Below are 13,529 nucleotides of genomic sequence, written 5' to 3'. Positions count from 1 at the left end.
AGTCGCGGGCCAAGACTGGTTGCCCTACATTGAAGCTCCTTGTTGGCTTCTCATGGATGTGCTGGAATTGCTTACTCTCAACATCTCTTCGTACGTTTGGTCTGAGCAAATCCAGGCGAGATCTTAACCTTCGGTTAAAGAACATCATGGCCGGGGCCTGGTTGGTGACTGCATGTGTCGCATTCCGGTAGGTGAACAGGAAATTGTCCACCTTGTGCTGCAGCGGAATGTTGTCATTGTACATAGCCTTTATTGCCTTCTTAAAGGTTTGTACGAACCTCTCAGCCAATCCATTTGTGGCTGGATGATACGGGGCGGATGTGTAATGCCTTACCCCATTCTTCTTCATAAACCTCTGGAACTCTTCGGACACAAACTGTGGTCCGTTATCGGAGCAAATCTGTTCTGGCAAGCCGTTCCTGGCAAAAATGGTCCGTAGGACTGCAATAGTTTTCTCCGTGGTGGTGGAGGACATTTTGATGACCTCAGGCCATTTCGAGTGCGCATCCACGGCTATTAAAAACATTGAGTCCATGAATGGACCAGCAAAATCAATATGCACCCATTGCCATGGAGATGAGGGCCACGCCCATGGGTGTAGAGGGGCATGTGGTGGTGCATTTTGGACTTTCTGGCATCCTGAGCAGCTCTTGGTCAGGTCCTCGATTTGTTTATCGATTCCCGGCCACCACACATAAGCCCTGGCAAGGCTTTTCATTTTTACCCCTCCCAGATGACCCTCATGAAGCTCATTGAGCACTCTATCCCTTAACTTGGGTGGAATTACCACTCGGGATCCACACATCAAGGTCCCCTGGCACACTGACAGCTGTTCTCTTCTTGACGAGAATGCTGGCAACAGTGAGTCGCCATGTGCTGGCCATCCCTTCACCGTCAAATCATATACCCGAGACAGTGTCGGGTCATTTCGGGTCTCCTTTTCCATACGAGCGTTAGTTACCGGTAGGTATTCAACTATAGTCGAATGAAATATTTCGACAGGATCCACTGCTGGTGCTTCCTCCGCAGTAGGCAGTGGCAGGCGTGATAGCCCATCAGCATTTCCATGCTGTTTCGTGCCCTTATATTCAATCTCATAGTGGTGCGCCCCTAGAAAGAGTGACCATCTTTGTAGTCATTGTGCAGTCATCACCGGAACGCCCTTCTTCGGATTAAAAAATGGAGACAAGGGGCTGGTGGTCAGTCAGCAAGGTGAACTTCTGCCCGTGCAGATAGTGATTGAACTTTTTCACTCCCCACACTAGGCTGAGGGCCTCCCTGTCAATCTGGGCGTAGTTACGCTCGGCTGAGGTTAGTGATCGTGACGCAAAGGCTACTGGCCTCTCTGAGCCGTCCGAGAATTTGTGCGACAGCACCGCTCCAATGCCGTAGGGTGACGCATCACACGCCAACCGAATTGGTAATGCTGGGTTGAAATGGGCCAATACCTCTTTCGATGTGATTAGTGTTTTGCTCTTCTGGAAAGCTCGTTTACATTCGTCACTCCACTTCCATGGCACTCCAGTTTGCAGTAGGGTGTTCAGTGGGTGTAGTATTGTAGACAAATTTGGCAAGAACTTATGGTAGTAGTTTACCGGCCCGAGGAACGACCTCAGTTGTGACACATTTTCCGGTGCTGGAGCCTTGACTACTGCCTCAATCTTTTCTGGGGACTTATGTAACCCCTCTATCAATAACGTGGCCAAAATACGAGATCTGTTTTTTTAAAAACTCGCATTTGTGGCGGTTAGCTCAGAGCCCATATTCCTTCAATCTAGTGAGCACCTGCTCCTGGTTGGCGAGGTGATCACTGTCATTTTTGCCCGTGGCCAGGATGTCGTCCAAATAACACTGGGTCCCTGGGATCCCTTGCAGGACTTGTTCCATTGCCCTTTGCCAAATAGCCGGAGCTGATGCTACCCCGAATACCAGCCGGTTGTATTGGCAGAGACCTTTATGGGTGTTGATTGTGAGGTATTTTTTTGATGCTTCTTCTACCTCCATTTGCAGATACGCCTGGGCCAGATCAATCTTAGTGAAGCGTTTCCCTCCAGATAGCGAGGCGAAAATATCTTCAATCCGCGGAAGTGGATTTTGTACGGTGTGAAGGACCGGGTTCACTGTTACCTTAAAGTCCCCACAGATGCGAACCTTCCTTGGTTCCCCAGGCGTACTGCTCAACGACTTTTTCATCACAGGGACGATGGGCGTAGCCCACTCGCTCCAGTCTACCTTGGACAGTACACCTGAACGTTCCAGACTCTCCAGCTCTGCTTCGACGGCTGGGCGGATTGCGTAAGGTACCGGTCTGGCCTTAAAAAATTTTGGGCTTGCCTTTTCTTTGATTTTAATTGTTGCTGTCATGCCTTTTAGTGTTCCGAGTCCTTGCTGGAACACTGCTTGCACGTCGGTTAGGATCTTTGAAAGTCGCCCAGGTGTGACGTCGTCATCCTTTTTGGCAGCCACAGTCAGTGCCTGTATGGAATGCCAACCTAGCTGTATTTTCTGGATCCATTCACGTCCCAGTAATGGTGGTCCTCCATCTTGCAATACATACAGGTCTAGTTTTGGTGTTTCCTTACTGTTATATATAATGGTCACCCTTATTTTTCCTTTGGGGTAGACGTTTTGCCCCATGTACGTCTTCAAAATAATTTTTGTGTCTCTCAAGGGTATGTGTGAGAATAGCCGCTCGTAGTCCCGTCGGTTTATGACTGTTAGGGCTGATCCTGTGTCCGATTCCATTTTTACCTGTACTCCTGCTATCTTGAGAGTGACCCAAATGGTTCAGTGATCCTCCGGTGTGATCACATTATGTAGTTTCAGACAACTCAGCTCCCTGCTTTCGGAGTCGGTATCATTCTTTTGTTCGTCTGAACTATTCTCCATCACCTTATGTACCTTCTTGTACTTTTCTTTTGGAGGTTTCTTATTGCTGGTTTTCTTTCCCGACCTGCAGACTCGTGCTATGTGTCCTACTTTTCCACACTGTCTGCACACTTTGTCTTTGAACCAGCAATCATTGTGGTCATGTGTTGTTCTGCCGCAGCGATAGCACTTCTCTGTTCTGTATGAAATTTCATTTGTGCCATATTCTTGCAGTCTCTGTTGTATCTCTGCAGCGCCCCGTGCTGCTGCTTCATATGATACCGCAATGCTGAAAGCCTTGTCCAGCGTAAGGTCCTTTTCAGATAAAAGCCGTTTCTGGGTTCCTTCACTTTGAAGCCCACACACAAACTTGTCCCTTAAGGTATCTGCCAGTCCCGTTCCAAACTGGCAGTGTTTCGATAGTTTGCGCAGTTCTGTTAAATATTCAGCATTGCTTTCATCCTTATGCTGGTTCCGTTTGTGAAACTTGAATCTTTCTGCTATCAGCAGCGGTGTGGGGTTTAAATGTTCCTGTAGTATCGTCACTATGTCGCCAAAACTCTTTTCCACTGGCTTCGCTGGGGTTACTAGATTTCGTAATAAACCATATGTCTTTGCACCCATTAAGTTTAACAATACCAGCGCTTTCTTGTCATCTGGCACCTCATTTGCCTTGCAGTATACCTCTATTCGTTCGACATATGTAGTCCAATCTTCGACTTCATTGTCAAATGCGGTGATACTGCCACTCTTCGACATTTTGGGTGTGGTTTAAAATGGCGTCTCCCAATGGCTTAAAATGGCATCTCCCGCGCTTTCCTTCCTCCCCCGCTGCTGCCAATGAGTTTTCCGCGGGCCTTCCTATGCTGCTGCCAATGCCGCTCTCGGCGGTCCTCGTGGCAATGGTGGCGCCTCGCAGGTTTCTGCGCGTCTCTCTCTCTCTCCTCGATGCTGCTCGGCCCCTGAACACCGGCTGCGCCCGGTGCGCTCTGCCCTCTCTCTCCCCCGTCGACGCTGCTCGCCCCTTTGCTGTGCCGCTCGGTCGGGCTCTAGCCCACCGCTGTCCGGGAAGGGTCTGCGCACTACCTGTTGTCAGCCCGTTTCGCTGGACCACCGTGACTGGAAAGCCAAGCCTGGCTCTCAACAGCCTCCCCCGCAATTCTCGAGTCTCTGCTGCTCTGATGGATGACTGGGCAGTTTCCCGTGGTCGACGCCCGTGTCTCTGGCCTTGACCTCCAATCTTCTGGTCTCCAGGAACGAATCCCTGGGAGGTGATGCAGAATTGCAGGTAGGATCGAATTTTTCTCGTCGCCAATGTTGTGTCCGTCTGTAATAAGACACAAGACTGCAGGAGAACGGTACAACAGGTGTTTACTCAACATGGCTCACTCTGGAACTTAACTGTACAGATTACTACTCAGTGCTATATACAGGTGTGGTCACTGCCGGTACTGCAGTATACATGAGCTGTAAAAAGTAGTTCCCCCCTTAAAGGTATATACATTCTATATATACATTACAGTCAGCACCTTCAGGGGAGGAGAGGGAGGGGAACCAGTGAGTGTAGAACTGAACCCAGCCAGAGTCAGCACCTTCACGGGAGGAGAGGGAGGGGAACCAGTGAGTGTAGAACTGAACCCAGCCAAAGTCAGCACCTTCAGGAGAGTAGAGGGAGGGGAACCAGTGAGTGTAGAACTGAACCCAGCCAGAGTCAGCACCTTCAGGAGAGTAGGGGGAGGGGAACCAATGAGTGTAGAACTGAACCCAGCCAGAGTCAGCACCTTCAGGGGAGGAGAGGGAGGGGAACCAGTGAGTGTAGAACTGAACACAGCCAGAGTCAGCGCCTTCAGAGGAGGAGAGGGAGGGGAACCAGTGAGTGTAGAACTGAACCCAGCCAGAGTCAGCACCTTCAGGGGAGGAGAGGGAGGGGAACCAGTGAGTGTAGAACTGAACCCAGCCAGAATCAGCACCTTCAGGGGAGGAGAGGGAGGGGAACCAGTGAGTGTAGAACTGAACCCAGCCAAAGTCAGCACCTTCAGGAGAGTAGAGGGAGGGGAACCAGTGAGTGTAGAACTGAACCCAGCCAGAGTCAGCGCCTTCAGAGGAGGAGAGGGAGGGGAACCAGTGAGTGTAGAACTGAACCCAGCCAGAATCAGCACCTTCAGGGGAGGAGAGGGAGGGGAACCAGTGAGTGTAGAACTGAACCCAGCCAGAATCAGCACCTTCAGGGGAGGAGAGGGAGGGGAACCAGTGAGTGCAGAACTGAACCCAGCCAGAGTCAGCATATTCAGCGAGAAGGATAAAGGTGTTGGAGATGGTGGGATGGGTTTGGATTTCAGCACAGGGAGGGGGTAGAGCGTGTGGGATGGGGATTTACAGCTTTGGGGAAACAAGGGAGGAAAGTGTGTTCCATAGAAACTAGAATTTTCTGTTCTGAATTTCTATCCTGTACTTACAGTGATGACTTTTGTAAACTCCTTTTACAGGGTATTAGAAGGGGAGGATTTACAGACGGGAAACTCAAACCAAACATCATGTCAAGATCTGACAGTCACTCCATTCATCGGGACCTGAATATCATCGGCCTCTGAATGTGGAAGGAGAAATGTTTGTCTGTTCTGTCTGTGGGAAAAAATTCAATCATCAGTGTGACTGGAAAAACACCGAGACACACACACACCCGAGTGAGAGTGTTTCCAGTGCATTGACTGTGGAAAGAGCTTTAACCAGTTACACAGCCTGAAAAAACATCACACCATTCACAGTGGGGAGAAACCGTACACGTGTTCTGTGTGTGGACGAAGCTTCAACCGATCATCCAACCTGGAGAGACACAGGGACACCCGCACCACGGAGAAACCGTGGAAATGTGGCGACTGTGGGAAGGGATTCAATTACCCATCCCAGCTGGAAACTCATCGACGCAGTCACACCGGGGAGAGGCCGGTCACCTGCTCCGACTGTGGGAAGGGATTCACTCGGCCATCCTACCTTCTGGTACACCAGCGAGTTCATACTGGTGAGAGGCCGTTCACCTGCTCCGTGTGTGGGAAGGGATTCACTCAGTCATCCAACCTGCTGAAACACCAGCGAGTTCACAAGTGACTGTGGGGTTGGATCCTGCTGTTATTACTGCTGTTAATCACATCCAGGACTGAACCATGTTCATTCTGACAGTCAGAGTTTGTTTCTGCTGATGTTAATAACCCTATAACTGGGCTAGAGTTCAATGTTTTTATATCTGTCGATTAAATCAGCTTTGTTTCTAACACACCATGGGTCGAGTTCTTCATTTCTCCAAGATAAGGGGAGACTGATTCATGTTCTGTTAATGACTGCTTCATTTTTGGGCCTTTTCTCTTTTCTAATTCAAGATTATTTCAGTTCTCATACCTTAACATAGAAACATAGAAGATAGGAGCAGGAGTAGGCCATTCTGCCCCTCAAGCCTGCTCTGCCATTCAATGAGATCATGGCTGATCATCCAAATTCAGTACCCTGTCCCTGCTTTCTCCCCATATCCCTTGATCCCTTTAGCCTTAAGAAATATATCCAACTCCTTCTTGAATATATTTAATGAATTAGCCTGAACTGCCTTCTGTGGTAGAGAATTCCACAGGTTCACCACTCTCTGGGTGAAGAAGTTCCTCCTCATTTCTGTCCTAAATGGCTTACCCCTTATCCTTAGACTGTGACCCCTGGTTCTGGACTCCCCCGCCATCGGGAACATCCTTCCTGCATCTAGTCTGTCTAGTCCTGTTAGAATTTTATAAGTTTCAATGAGATCCCCTCTCATTCTTCTAAACTCTAGCGAATATAAGCCTAATCGACCCAATCTTTCCTCATACATCATTCCTGCCATCCCAGGTATCAGTCTGGTGAATCTTCGCTGCACTCCTTCCATGGCAAGAACATCCTTCCTCAGATAAGGCGACCAAAACTGCACACAATACTCAAGGTGTGGTCTCAACAAGGCCCTGTACAACTGCAGCAAGACATCCTTGCTCCTGTACTCGAATCCTCTCGCTATGAAGGCCAACATACCATTTGCCTTCTTAACCGCCTGCTGCACCTGCATGCTTAACTTCAGCGACTGGTGAACAAGGACACCCAGGTCTCGTTGCACTTCCCCTTTTCCCAATCTATTGCCATTCAGATAATAATCTGTCTTCCTGTTTTTGCCACCAAAGTGGATAACCTCGCATTTATCCACGTTATATTGCATCTGCCATGCATCTGCCCAATCACCCAACCTGTCCAAATCATACTGGATTTTCTCTGCATCCTCCTCACAGCACACACGCCCACCCAGTTTTGTGTCGTCTGCAAACTTGGAGATATTACATCTAGTTCCCTCGTCTAGATCATTAATATATATTGTGAATAGCTGGGGTCCTAGCACCGAACCCTGCAGTACCCCACTAGTCACTGCCTGCCACTCGGAAAAAGACCCATTTATTCCAACTCTTTGCTTCCTGTCTGCCAACCAGTTCTCTATCCAAGTCAGTACCTTACCCCCAATCCCATGTGCTTTATCTTTGCACGCTAATCTCTTCATGCGGAACCTTATTGAAAGCCTTCTGAAAGTCCAAATACACCACATCCACTGGTTCTCCCTTAACTATTCTACCAGTTACATCCTCAAAAAATTCCAGTAGATTAGTCAAACATGATTTACCGTTTGTCAATCCATATTGACTTTGTCCGATCCTGTCACTGTTTTCCAAGTGCTCTGCTATTACATCTTTTATAATGGCCTCTAGCATTTTCCCCACTACCGGTGTCAGACTTACCGGTCTATATTTCCCCGTTTTCTCTCTACCACCTTTTTTAAATAGTGGGGTTACATTAGCAACCCTCCAATCCATGGGAACGGCTCCAGAGTCTATAGAATTTTGGAAGATGACCAGCAATGCATCTACTATTCCTAGGGCCACTTCCTTAAGTACCCTAGGATGTAGATTATCAGGCCCTGGGGATTTATCGGTCTTCAATCCCGTCAATTTCCCTAAAACCATTTCCCTACAAATACTGATTTCATTCAATTCCTCCCTCTCATTAGACCCTATGTTCCCCGACATCGCTGGGAGGTTATTTGTGTCCTCCTTTGTGAAGACAGAACCAAAGTATGTATTTAATTGGTCTGCCATTTCTTTGTTCCCCATTATATATTCCCCTGATTCTGACTGCAAGGGACCTACGCTTGACTTCACCAATCTTTTTCTCTTCACATATCTATAAAAGCTTTTACAGTCAGTTTTTATGTTCCCTGCAAGCTTACTCTCATACTCTATTTTCACCTGCTGCATGTGTGGGAAGGGATTCACTCAGTCATCCACTCTGCAGACATGCCAGCTTGTTCACACTGACGAGAGACCCTTTAAATGTTCTGACTGTGCCTAGAGCTTTAAAAGCTCCGGGGAGCTGAAGAAACACCAGCGAGTTCACGCTGGTGAGAGACCATTCACCTGCTCCGCTTGTGGGAAGGGATTCACTGAGTCATCCCACCTGCTGGAACATCAGCGAGTTCACACTGGAGAGAACCCATTTAAATGTTCTGACTGTGGGAAGAGATTTAAAAGCTCTCGGGAGCTGAAGGGACACCAACACCTACACACTGGGGAGAGGCCGTTCACATGCTCCATGTGTGGGAAGGGATTCACTCGGTCATCCAACCTGCTGGCACATCAGCGAGTTCACACTGGAGAGAGCCTGTTCACCTGCTCTGTGTGTGGGAAGGGATTCATTCAGTCATCCAACCTGCTGGCACATCAGTGAGTTCACACTGACGAGAGACCCTTTAAATGTTCTGACTGTGGAAAGATCTTTAAAAGCTCCAAGGAGCTGAAGAGACACTGGCTCCTCCACACTGGGGAGGGTCCGTTCACCTGCTCCGTGTGTGGGAAGAGATTCACTTAGTCATCCACCCTCCAGTCACACCAGTGAGTTCACACTAACGAGAGGCCCTTTAAATGTTCTGACTGTGGGAAGAGCTTTAAAAGCTCCAAGAACCTTAAAGTCACCAGCATCTTGACACTGATCATAGAATCTAACAGCACAGAAGGAGGTGATTCGGCCCATCGTGTCTGTGCCGGCTCTTTGAAAGAGCTGTCCAATTTAGTCCCAAACCCCAGCTTTATCCCCAGAACTCTGCAAACTAGTCCTCTTCAAGTACATGTCCAATTACCGTTTGAAAGTTCCTGTGGAACCTGATTCCAGCATCCTTTCAGATGGTGCGTTCCACATCTTAACAAACCTCTGTGTGAAAACAATTCTCCTCATTTCCCTCTAGTTCTTTTAGCAACTATTTTAAATCTGTGACCTTTGGTTACCGACCCACTTGCCAGAGTGAACAGTTTCTCCCTCGATCAAAATCCCTTGTAATTTTGAACACCTCTATTAGGTCTCCTCTTAACCTTCTCTGCTCTAAGGGGAACAATCCCAGCTTCTCCAATCTCTCCACATAACTGAAGTCCCTTATCCCTGGTACCATCCTGGTCAACCTCCTCTGTACCCCCCCCAAGGCCTGGACATCCTTCCTAAAGTGTGGTGCCCAGAACTGTAAAGAAGGCTCCAGCTGAGGCCAAAACACTGCAGCTGTACAAAACCCTGGTTAGACCACACCTGGAGTACTGTGAGCAGTTCTGGGCATCACACCTTAGGAAGGATATATTGGCCTTGGAGGGAGTGCAGCGTAGGTTTATCAAAATGATACCCGGACTTCAAGGGTTAAGTTACGGGGAGAGATTACACAAATTAGGGTTGTATTCCCTGGAATTTAGAAGGTTAAGGTGTGATCTGATCGAAGTTTTCAGGATATTAAGGGGAACAGATAGGGTAGATAGAGAGAAACAATTTCTGCTGGTTGGGGATTCTAGGACTGGGGACATAGTCTAAAAAGTAGAGCCAGACCTTTCAGGAGTGAAATTAGGAAACACTTCTACACACAAAGGGTGGTAGAAGTTTGGAACTCTCTTCCGCAAACAGCAATTGATGCAAGATCAACTGTTAATTTTAAATCTGAGATTGATAGGTTTTTGTTACCCAAAGGTATTAAGGGATATGGGCCAAAGGCGGATGTATGGAGTTAGGTCACAGATCAGCCATGATCTCATTGAATGGTGGAACAGGCTCGAGGGGCTGAATGGCCTCCTCCTGTCCTATGTTCCTAACTCGTGATTTGTAAAGGTTTAGTATAACTTCCTTGTTTTTGTATTCAATGGCCCTATTTACAAAGCCAAGTATCCCATACGCTTTCTGAATCGCCTTACCAACTTGCCGTGGCACTTTCAAAGATTTGTGAATAAGGCCCCCCAGGTCCCTCTGCTCTTCCACCCCCTCAAAATAGTCCCATTTAGATTATACGGCCTCTCCCTGTTGTTTCTCCCAAAGTGCATCACTTCACACTTATCCTCATTTAATTTCATCTGCCTTGTGTCTGTTCATTTCATAGTCTGTCTCTGTCCTCCTGAAGTCTGCTACTACTATGCTCACTATTTACTACATTGCCAAGTTTTGTATCATCTGTAAACTTCAAGCTTGTACACCTATACCCAAGTCCAGGTCATTTATATATAACAAGAAAAGCAGTGGCCCTAATCCCGACCCCTGGGGGAACCCACTGCATACTTCCCTCCAGTCAGAAAAACATCCCTCAGCACTGCTCACTGCCTCCTCTCCCTTAGCCAATTATATACCCAAATTACCATCAGCCCTTTAATTCCCTGTGCTTCTATTCCCCGAGTAAGTCTCTTATGTGGTACTTTATCAAATGCCTTTTAAAAGTCCATATATACAACATCTACTGCACTACCTTTATCAACCCTCTGTTACTTCATCAAAGAACTCAATCAGGTTAGTCAGACATGATTTACCTTTAACAAATCCATACTGGCTGCCTCTTATTAACCCATGCTTCTCCAAGTGAGAATGAATGTTGTCCTTGACAATGGTCTCCAGTTGTTCACCCACCACTGACATTAGACTGATTGGCCTGCAGTGACCAGGTTTATCCCTCTCCCCTTTTTTAAACAGGGTGTAACATTTGCAATCCTCCAGTCCTCTGGCACCACTCCCATATATCTGAGGGAGACTGAAAGATTGTGGTCGGAGCTTCTGCTATCTCCACCCTAGCTTCCCTCAGCAATCTAGGATGCATCCCATCTGGACTGGGTGACTTGTTAACTTTGAGTGATGACAACCTATTGAGCACCTCCTTTTGATCCATTTTATCCAATTTCTCTACTCCCCCCTCCTCTACTGCGACATTAACTTCATCCTCTTCTTTTGTGAAGACAGATGCTAAGTACTCATTCAGTACCTCAGCCACGCCCTCTGCCTCTGTATGATGAACTCCTATTTGGTCCCTAATCGGCCCCACCATTCCTTTAAATATCCTTTTACTTTTCATGTGTTTATAAAAGATTTTTTGGTTCCCTTTTACATTACCCACTAATCTTTTCTTGTATTCTCTCCCTTGTGGCTCAGTGGGTAGCACACTCGCCTCTGAGTCACAAGGTTGTGAGTTCTAGTCCCACTCCAGAGACTTGAGCACATAAAGCTAGGCTGACAGTGCAGTGCTGAGGGAGTGCTGCACTGTCAGAGGTGCTGTCTTTCTGATGAGACTTTAAACTGAGGCCCCGTCTGCTCTTTCAGGTGGATGTGAAAGATCCCATGGCACTATTTCGAAGAGTGGGGGAGTTATCCCCGGTGTCCTGGCCAATATTTATCTGTCAACCAACATCGCAAAAACATTGCTGTTTGTGGGAGCTTGCTGAGTGCAAATTGGCTGCCGTGTTTCCCACATTACAGCTGTGACTTTGAGATGTCCGGTGATCGTGAAAGGCGCTATATAAATGCAAGTCTTTCTTTCATATATCCTTTTTCAATTTCCCGCACTCTCTGTATTCTCCTGGTTTTTGACTGCATTCTGTACCTGACATTTGTTGTAAACTTCCTTGTACTGTTTTCTTCTAACCTCTATATCCTTTGTCATCCAGGGAGCTCGAGCTTTGGATGCCCCATCTTTACTCCTTATGGGAATATGTTTGGTTTGTACCCGGTGTCAAATTTTGTTTTATAACGCTCCCATGAAGCGCGTTGGGAGTTTTTTCAACATTGTATAAATACAAGTTATTGTTATTGTCTGAAACTAACAAATTGTCCAGAGGAAAAATAACAGTATTTTTACTCCCAAATATTAAATATTTTGTTCCACGAAGTTTATCTGCTTTTATTCCTGAATTTAAAAAGTCTCTATTAAAACCTGAGCCAGTGTGTTGTGAGACAAAGAGCCTTGTGTCCAATAAGGGGAATAAAGGCCCACAGCCTCCCCTGGCCCCGGGCCCTGAACAAGGGACTGGAGAAACTCGCTGCCCTGCGGATCAGACAATCAGCCGGCGCTAGTCCTGCCCCTCGGGCTCCCCAATTGGTTGGAGGACCCGTCGCCGGCTCGCTCCTCCAGCCCCGCCCCGCTCGCTCCCTATTGGTCAGAAGCACCCATCAATCAGGCCGCTGGCCCGGGTCACGTGACTCCGAGGAGATCATGTGCACCGTCCAACTGCCTGCGCTTGGTCCGGGGCCTCGCGGACTCTCAGGTTTTTCTATTTCACTTTATTCTCTCCTGATCCACCCCTCCCCCCACCCCGCGCGATTCTCCACCCAATCGGAGGGGAAAAAACTCACTTTGCGTCACCGATCGTGACTCTGGAACCGATGAATGGAGTGACTCTGTCAGATCTTGATGTGATGTTTGGTTTGAGTTTGCGGTGTGTAAATGCTGCCCTTCTCACAGCCTGTAAAAGGAGTTTACAAAAGCCATCATTGTGAGTTCAGGATAGAATTTGACAAGATTCTCTCCTCCTGGTTCCTGGCCAAGGGGGCCGCGCATGCGCCCTGCTGCCCCCTGAGCCTCTCAAGATGGCGGCCGTTACCCCGACCCTGTCACCGGGAGAAAGCCCCGCAGCTGCCGCCCCGCTCGGGGCAAACGCCCGGCGCTTCTTGTTCGGGGCCTGAGGCCCACCCCGGGTGTGAGTGAAGCGGATAATGTTGAGTGTTTTAATAATGGGGCCTGGGGTTATGGGGAAAGGGCGGGGGAGTGGGACTAGCTGAAGTGGTCTTGCAGAGAGCCGGCATGGGCTCGACAGGCCGAATGGCCTCCTTCTGTGCTGTAACCATTCTGTGATTCTATAAAATATTAGAAAGTTTGTTCCACAGAAGCACGGGGTTTATCTGCTTTTATTGATGAATTTAAAAAGTCTCTATTAAAACCTGAGCCAGTGTGTTGTGAGACAAAGAGCCTTGTGTCCAATAAGGGGAATAAGGGCCCACAGCCTCCCCGGCCCCGGGCCCTGAACAAGGGACTGGAGAAACTCGCTGCCCTGCGGATCAGACAATCAGCCGGCGCTAGTCCCGCCCCTCAGGCTCCCCGATTGGTTGGAGGACCCGCCGCCGGCACGCTCCTCCAGCCCCACCCCGCTTGCTCCCTATTGGTTGGAAGCTCCCATCAATCAGGCCGTGGCCCGGGTCACGTGTTCCTCACCGACTTTACAAAGAAAGCCTTGCGCAGTCGGCGGGCGGAGCTGCAGGTCGGCGGGAGCGGGGTCGGGAGATTAATAAACTGCGGGTAGGTCGTGCCACGGTGTTTATAAAGATGGAGAATG

The 13,529-nt window shown here is 48.4% G+C and overlaps 1 pseudogene; it reads left to right on the top strand.

The window, feature by feature from the left end:
* The first annotated feature begins 8,216 nt into the window (after positions 1-8,216).
* LOC147119159 (uncharacterized) overlaps positions 8,217-13,529 on the top strand; it is a 207,233-nt pseudogene continuing 201,920 nt past the window's right edge.

The sequence above is a fragment of the Somniosus microcephalus genome, chromosome 4 (genome assembly GCF_052327205.1).
Source record: "Somniosus microcephalus isolate GS21.2 chromosome 4, FLI_Smic_1.0, whole genome shotgun sequence".
In the NCBI taxonomy this organism is placed as follows: domain Eukaryota; kingdom Metazoa; phylum Chordata; class Chondrichthyes; order Squaliformes; family Somniosidae; genus Somniosus; species Somniosus microcephalus.
The sequence above is the reverse complement of the archived record's forward strand: the minus strand, read 5'-3'. Positions and strand labels throughout refer to the sequence as shown.